This window comes from Artibeus jamaicensis, unplaced genomic scaffold, assembly GCF_021234435.1.
Source record: "Artibeus jamaicensis isolate MK-2021 breed Jamaican fruit bat unplaced genomic scaffold, CSHL_Jam_final contig_332, whole genome shotgun sequence".
Classification (NCBI taxonomy): domain Eukaryota; kingdom Metazoa; phylum Chordata; class Mammalia; order Chiroptera; family Phyllostomidae; genus Artibeus; species Artibeus jamaicensis.
In genome coordinates, this window is record NW_026521788.1 from 3,802,590 (window position 1) to 3,810,687 (window position 8,098).

Sequence of the window (8,098 nt, forward strand, 5' to 3'; positions counted from 1 at the left end):
TCCCAAGTATACTAGTCAGTTGTTTAAACTCTTGGACATAATATAATTTTAGTAGAAGAGATGTGAACTGTAGAGTCAAAGAGCTCAAGATTTATATTCCAATGATTAGCTGTGATTTGATCACGTGACTTAAAATCTACTGAATTATCTACTCTGAAAAATTGTAATGTTAACTTGTTACACTGCAAGTTTGTGTAGGGCACAAGAAATACTTTTCCCTCTACCCTTCCGAGTTCTTAGCTGAGAGCTCTGTAATAAAAGACAGACTGACAAGAGAAAAACACAAAGTTTATTAGCATATGTACTTCATGTAGACATGGGAGATACCCAGAGGAAAATGAATAACTCACCTAGGTGGCTTAGAACTCCAGCTTAAATACTATCTTTAGCTATAAATAAAAGGGTTTAAAAAGCACTGGACAGGGTAGGAGTCCAGTAATGGAGAGGTTACCAGGAAAATTAAGGTAAGTAAGAGTAAAGCTTGTTATGCAGATTTAAGTCAGTGCCTTCTCCAGTGATAAGAGTTTACAGAGATTTATTATTCATTATTTTCTTCTTGGTGCAGAGAGGTAGTCACTCTTTCAAATGAAGATTTCATTTATAAATATCTCTTACAAAAGGATAACTTTTCGTTTTTCAAAACTTTCCCTATATGTGGCATTTCTCAAAACAGTCATTTCAAAATAATCTTTATGCCAAAGAGGCACATTTGGGAGTACATATCCTGTTATCCCTCATGCATGAAGAATTAAATGAGATAATATTGGAGAAACATTAGCACAAACACTTTTGACCATTTTTTGTCTGCTACAGTTTCCAGGTTGCTCCTTTCTTTACTCCATTCTAATGCTCTTTTGGTATAGCTGAGTGATAGCCAGAATCACTGAACATGTTCAACAGGCAGTCAAAGGACTGCTTGTAGGTGATGGAAAGCTTTGGGCCAGGACCGTTTCATCCTACACACAGGAGTTGGCAATTTTTGCTGTAAACTCATATAGCAAATATTTCAGGTGTGGAGGACAATAGTCTCTGTTGCATTTATTTTGTTGTTGTTGTTGTTATTGCTTTTACTTTTGCTTTTAACAGGCCTGTGGCAAAGACAAATGCACCAGACAATTAAAGGTGACAGTTTTATTCAGGCTATTAGAACAAGGTCAACATTTGTTAATGAGGAATGTCTCAGAGAAAGGAGAGGCAATGGAGGAATCATCCCTGAGTATTGTGGAAGTCTCGAGAAAGAATGGAGACAGGTCTTACTTATCTCAGGATATTCCAGGGTAAAGTAGTTTCTGCAGTAAGCCTCAGAAAACAGTTGCTTTCTTCTTCTTCTTCTTCTTCTTCTTCTTCTTCTTCTTCTTCTTCTTCTTCTTCTTCTTCTTCTTCTTCTTTTTAGAAACACAGGGCTCAGGTGAAGTACATTCAACTTTTTCACTTTTAAAAAATGTAAAAACCACTCTTAGATTGGTGGACCCAATCAAAACCTCCTGCCAGCCATATTTGGCTCTCAGGCATGTCGTTGTCATACCCTGTTCCAGAGGACAGTTACATTCGCAGCGGGACAACCTATTGTGCATACCCCCTCCCCCAATCTGCCTCATCCCAGAACTAAATGCAAATAATTACCCAACATGCAATGAGGTTTTACCATCATGCCCCATCACTACGCTAAGTACTCTTTGGACACCGTCTCACTTAATCTTCACAAAACCTTCTAAGGAAGGTGCTATTTCAATCCCCATTTCATAGAAAAGAAGCCTGGAGTGTAAAAAGATACCAAAAATATGTTCAAGGCCACCTGGCTGAGAAAAATCAGGGTGAGGCTCCCATCCATGTGTCTTTAATTCCAATACCAGATCTCTTAACCACTTAGTAGAATGTCCCCTTCTAAATTCTCACCATTATGATTTGATCACCAATTGTCTCAACTCCCTGACTTTCTTATCCTATGCAGATTTGGCCCAAATGTGGCGAGGTTGATGTTTGTTTTGTTTTGTTTTGTTTTCAACTTGACAGCTGCAAAACCTTAAACTGACTTCAGTTTGTAAACATAGTCCTTTATTTCTTTAAGCAAGAAGAATTTGGTACATAATGCATTCACTCAGTTACTAAATTCAGAGAGCAGCATGTGATAAAAGTCCCAAAATGCTCTGTAATCTTGCCAAAAAACATCTTGGGTTCATAGTTAGGTTTACAGAAAATTTAAGATTTTATGAGCATTATTTGTAGAAAAACATTGCCCTCAGCAGGTTATAAAATGTTATCAGTGTTCCTGATGCTAATCATAATTTTCTTAAAAGGACATCAGAGCTGAGCTGTTATGCTTGGCACAATACCAAATCAAAGTGGCTTTGGTTCAGAAGGAAGCGGATGCAATTATTTCTAAGCTTTTTCTGATATCTACCAAGAAAGGGAACTACCCTGTGAGTAATGGCCAAAGTATAGCTGTCCAGAGTCACCACTGAGCTAATTGGACATCACCTCTGGAAACCTTCTATACAAAATGTCAACCTCCAGCTGAGCATGAAAAGAGAACTATATTCAGGGGTTGTACAGTCAAGAAGGCTATGTTAAGACCTATGTTTTTGCCAGGAATCTAGTGTGTTATATGTTTTACTTAGACTCTTTGGTTGCAAGTAGCAGAAACTAATTCAAAGTACTCAGAAAAAAAGAGGGGAGGGTAGAGGTAGGGACCTCTAAGAGGGATAAAAGAGAATCACAAGGAACCCAACAGCAAAACTAAGCAGGGTCTGAAAAAGGGGCAGGAAGAACATTAGGACTCTCTTTCCACGTCTGACTTACGCTCATCTCTGCACAACCTTTTCTCTCTGCTCCCCATCTTTCTGTGCTCCCCAATCTATACAGCAGGAAATATATCCACACCACAGCTCCCAACTTCACACACGAGAGACCCAGTCACATCAACAGTCTCAATCTTAAATACCCAGGAGAAAATAAAGAAACAACTTTTTCTATGTTAAGTTTTTCTCTTTTGTCCAATCACCCAAGACCAGGAGACCTAATGTTACCTAACCAAAACTCATGTGCCCAACACTTCAAGAGACCAACACTCAAAATGCCAGAGTTTGGAGTAAGGGAAGGTTTATTGACGGAGAAGTTGCCAACAGAGAGATGGGAGACCTAGTGGTGCCTCAAATCCACCTGCTCAGTGGACAGGGTTAAAAGTTTTTAAAGGGCTAGGAGAACATTGGAATAAGTTTTAATCAGAGGGTCTTGGAACTGGGCCATTTATGATAAAGAGGCATTAACACAGGATCTTCCTAGACAACAGACCTTTGGCTTCTGAAAAAGTTCTGTTCAAATTCCGGTTATGTCCTGATAGGATTGGGGGAGGAGGGGTGGAAGACTTCATTTCTAAATGCAGCCAGAGGTCAAAGTTCTCTGTGCATGCTTCCCAGTTTTTGTCTGTTGTCTCAGAAAAACAACTTTGTATATCTCATTAAACAGGATAGGACTATTCTGAGCTCGTTCTGCAGTTACACTAGGGCCCCATAGAACAAAAAATGCAACTTGCAAACCACTCTTGATGAATCATGTAAGGAAACAAAGAGAAGGCCATTCTCAAAGAAAGAAATGGCTATTAACTCTTCATCCAGAAAACAATTTCAAACCTTCTACACACTAGCCACCTTGCAACATGTGTTAATTCAGCTGGTGATCCTTCAAATAAAGAAGGATCACCAGCTGAAAAGACCCTAGCTTGTACCAGGGTCTCAACATGGTAGAGCTACACTGTAAAAATTATTATACCACCTGTTATGGACTAAATATTTGTGTTTCCCCATCATTCATTGACTTCTGCCTAGTCTACTTCCTAAACATATCTTGAATCCGTTACTTTTCTCCAAGTTCCCCTGCCCATGTCATAACCCAAACCATCATTCTCTCTCTTCCAAAACCCTTCTCCCCCTCTCTCCTATCTTTCCTCATCTCTAGTCTCAGTCCCTTTAAATCTCTCCCCATTCTGCTGCCAGGCGGAACGCCCTAAAACAGAAATCGGGTCCTATCACTGCCTGCTCAACTGTTGTTCAGAGGCTCCCATCGTATTTCAATAAAGACCCATGTACATTATAATTGAAAAAAAGTTTTACATAAGACAATAAATTATAGCGATGACAGATAAATAAATTAATAACCCAATTCCTTCCTATGGCCCACAAGGTCCCCAGAATCTGACTTTTGTGTCTCCACCCCTCACTCTGCCTCCCTCCCCTCCCCTTCAGCCACACCGCGCATGCTCGAACAAGTGTTGCTGTCTGTTCCTTCCCAAGCCTGTGGACATGCTGGTTCCCTCTGCCTTAAACACTTCTTCCACTTTTCCCATCCCTGCATTTTTCAGTTTTCTGCATAAACACCTCTTTCTTGGGAAAACCTCCCAAGCACCCTGAACCTGAATTAGATGTCCACCCATAGGTCATAAGATGGCCTGTTTGCGTGCCCCCCTCCTCCACTGGCTGTAAGCTCCTGGAGAGCAGGAACCCAATCCGTGCTGTTCAACGTCATTATATTCGGTGTGTCTACGACAGACTGGGTGCTGAGTAGGTATTTATGACATAAACAGCCTGAAATCTATCTGCACGTCTTCTTTCCCTCAGGCAGAAAGTTTTTCAGTCTTTTATCACACTTCCCTGGCCTCAAAAAGCTCCGTGCTTCCCACTGTCTTCAGGGTCTGTGGTCCACACACAGATCACATGGGTCTTGCTCAGCACAGCATCAGCATAATCAGCTCCCAGTGGTCTCACCACAGCTGGGGGAGAGCTGTTGGGAGAGATGGTTAATCTACGCTACGCTTCTTTCCCGAGTGTCGCTGTCTGCTCCCCAGCCCCAAGGCTAGGTATTCCATGCAGCACCTTAGGTATCCTTGGGTTCCGAACAGTTCTAAATATCTCTGACTTTGTAAACATCCCCCAATATCTTTTAAATCCCTCTCAATATCTCAAAAATAGATTTGGGGGAATAATTTGTATATTCACATAGGCTTAGAACTAAAAATATTTTGTAAAAAACATTCTTTAATAACACCTGGTTCAACTCAACTCATATATACATATTTTTAAGGTTTTATTTATTTTTAGAGAGAGAGGAAAGGAAGGAGAAATAGAAAAACATTAATGTGTGGTTGCCTCTCATGTACCCCCTACTGGGGACCTGGCCTGCAACCCAGGAATAAGTTCCTAATATGCCCCAGGAACTGGGAATGAAACCGGCGACCCTTTGGTTTGCAGGACCGCGTTCAATCCACAGAGCTACACCAGCCAGGGCTATATTTCCTAATTAAGGAAACCAAGGCACAGGGAAAGGATGTACCTTGCCCAAAGTCATAAACCTTCAAAATAAAGAAACTCAGAGGCCCAAGACTAGAATCCAGGACTTCTTACTCTTTCAACTGCAGCAGGACTACCCGCAAACGAGTACATGGCCATACAAATTTACTGCCCAGTGAGCTCTCTGAACGTTCCAGCATTCCATTTCCATACGGGGCGCTGCCTGTGCCATGAGACATCACGGGGCAGGTCCCTATTGCCTGCCTGGCAGAGACTCAGGTCTCTTTGACCTCAGCTTTGCAAGCACGTTAGTTCTAAAAACATGTTCTGATTGACAGAAACATTTTGCTGAAAAGTAAGACAATTAAGCTAGACCCAGGAAACCAATTTAAGGCTGATTCTGCCAAATTAACCTTTCTGAACAAATTGACAGGTCACTTTAGGAAAATCACCAGTTAATCTGGTTTGGGTTTTTTTTTTTTTCTTTTTTAACGGAATTCTCAAAGGTGGAATTGGTTGTCTCTCTCACTGAATTCTTTTGTTTTAATATCATATTAGCTCACTGTCAATAAAAGTAGAACATTTTTTCCCAAATCTCCTCCTAATTAGGTTCATTTTATGTTCCAGTGGGTAATATTTCTACTTTCTATGTTTTAAGAGTTTAAATGGCTTATCTTATTTTGCTTGGAATTTTGGTTTTCTCTAGAATTGAAGAAGAAATTAATTGGATTGACCAGTAGAAAATTAAGTATTTCTGGAATTTGCTCAAGTTTTCATATAGTGCTTGGCATCTAATTTTGACAACTCAAATAATGTAGCTGTCAACATAAATATGCAAATACATCTGCCTACACATATAGGCCACCAATATTCTCCAAGAATTAAGTATATGGATATTCATTTACGCATTCACTAAAAAAATTTCATTGAGCATTAAATCTGTACCCAGTGGCCGTATGCTAGCTATAAAAATTAAAAGATGAACAACAGAATCCTTTTCCTCAAGTAGCTCACAGTCTACAGCAGCAAAGACAGCCAAATAAACAAACAGATATAGTAGGTCGGAAACAGAAGAACAATCTCTCCAAGTCACATTATGATGAAGCCTTTATTATGCAAAGTAGAAGAACAAGGACACCTTTCATTCTAGACTGAAATACCGGCTCACATTAAACAATAGTGTTTCTTCCAGCATGCGAAAAAACAATAATTTAGATAATATTCATATTTAGTCCCATCTCAGTTTTCCTTCCTCCCACTTGTAGTTTTGGCTATAAAACCATACCTCTGTTCCCACTTGGTCTTAACTAAAAATAATAAGTGCTAACACATATTATTCTCTGACGGGCCCTGTACTATGCTCCTGGCACATGGCTGTGTGTTACATCTTAATGTCTACTACTAGGTAGTGTCATTGTCCTTCTGTCATGTACAAGGAAACAAAGACATGGAAAGACTAAATAATTTGCGCACAGAATTTGACTCCAGGTAGTCTCCAAGCCAAACATCTCCATTCCGTCACTTCCAGAAATCTGATGCACTAAATCATTCGTCTGGCTGATAGCTAGTTTATGGTGTCCCACTCCTTTGTCTCCACCCCCAGGAAGTTATTTTCATTCTAAAGGAGGACTTGAATCTATGGTGTTGGAAGGTCAGGCATTATGGAAAAAATTAGTAGCTGGGGAGAGAGGAACATGTCCTGATGCTGTCCCTCAAAAACAGCAGGTAATCATCTGACTTGTACTTTTAAGAAGCAAGGAGCTAAACAAATTCACTTTTAGATCAATATGCAAATGGCTCACATAATCAACGCCTGTTCATGACTCACTGGTTCTCTCTTGAGAGCTGAGTGGAAGGAAGGCTCCAAACACTCCAGCTTAAGCTCAGTAATCTCAGCAATTGCTGTGCACACACAAGTGGCCTGAGTCATCCCGGCTCCAGCACGATGAAGGCTCGGAGGTAAAAACCTCATTTTTAAGGCACTTTAAACTTTCAAGAAGGATTTTTGGGGTTTTTTGGTGGTTTTTCTTTTAATCTTCATTGCATTTCTTCCCAGGTTAGAAGGCTATGTTTTATAAGACCCATCCTAAAGGTGAAGAAACTTGGGACCAACAAAGCCATACCCAATGTCATATGACTCTCAAATGACAGAGCCGGACTCTGTAGAAACATCCCTCCCTGTAACTTGCTGTTCTCCACATAAACTGTTTCTTATCCTCTAAAACCCAACTCGAACGCCATCTCCTCCGAGAAGACTCCTCCAGGAAGAATTAGTCATTTTCTTCTGTGTGTTCCCAAGTTTCTCCAGTAACACTGTGTGGTCATTCTGGCTGGAAGGACCTCAGGTGCTTAGTATATAGAACAGAGGCCAGCAAACTACAGCATGTGGGCCAAATTCATTTTACCCTTGAGCTAAGAATAGTTTTTATGTTTTTAAAGGGTTGTAAAAGAAGACGATCATGCAACAGAGTCTGTACGTGGCCTGCAAAGTCTAAAGTATTTATCTCTCCCTTTACAGAATATGTTTGTTGAAGCCTGGATAGAAAGAGCACAATCGTGGATCACTACGTGAAGTCTTTCAGGCCCCAACCTGCTTCTCTGGTCATCTTCTTACTAAACTGTGTTCTCCAGGCAGAATTTACCATCTGCAGCAGATTTTTTCATTCCCTCATATTTATACTCCTTGCTGGTGCTGGGCCATCTCTTTTGGTTTTCCAGATGGTGTACAGGTGTGTGTATTTTGGTCTCACTTTATTAATTATCTTATTGTTCATCAAAATCTTTAAAAAAACATGCATCCTATCAAGATACAGAAC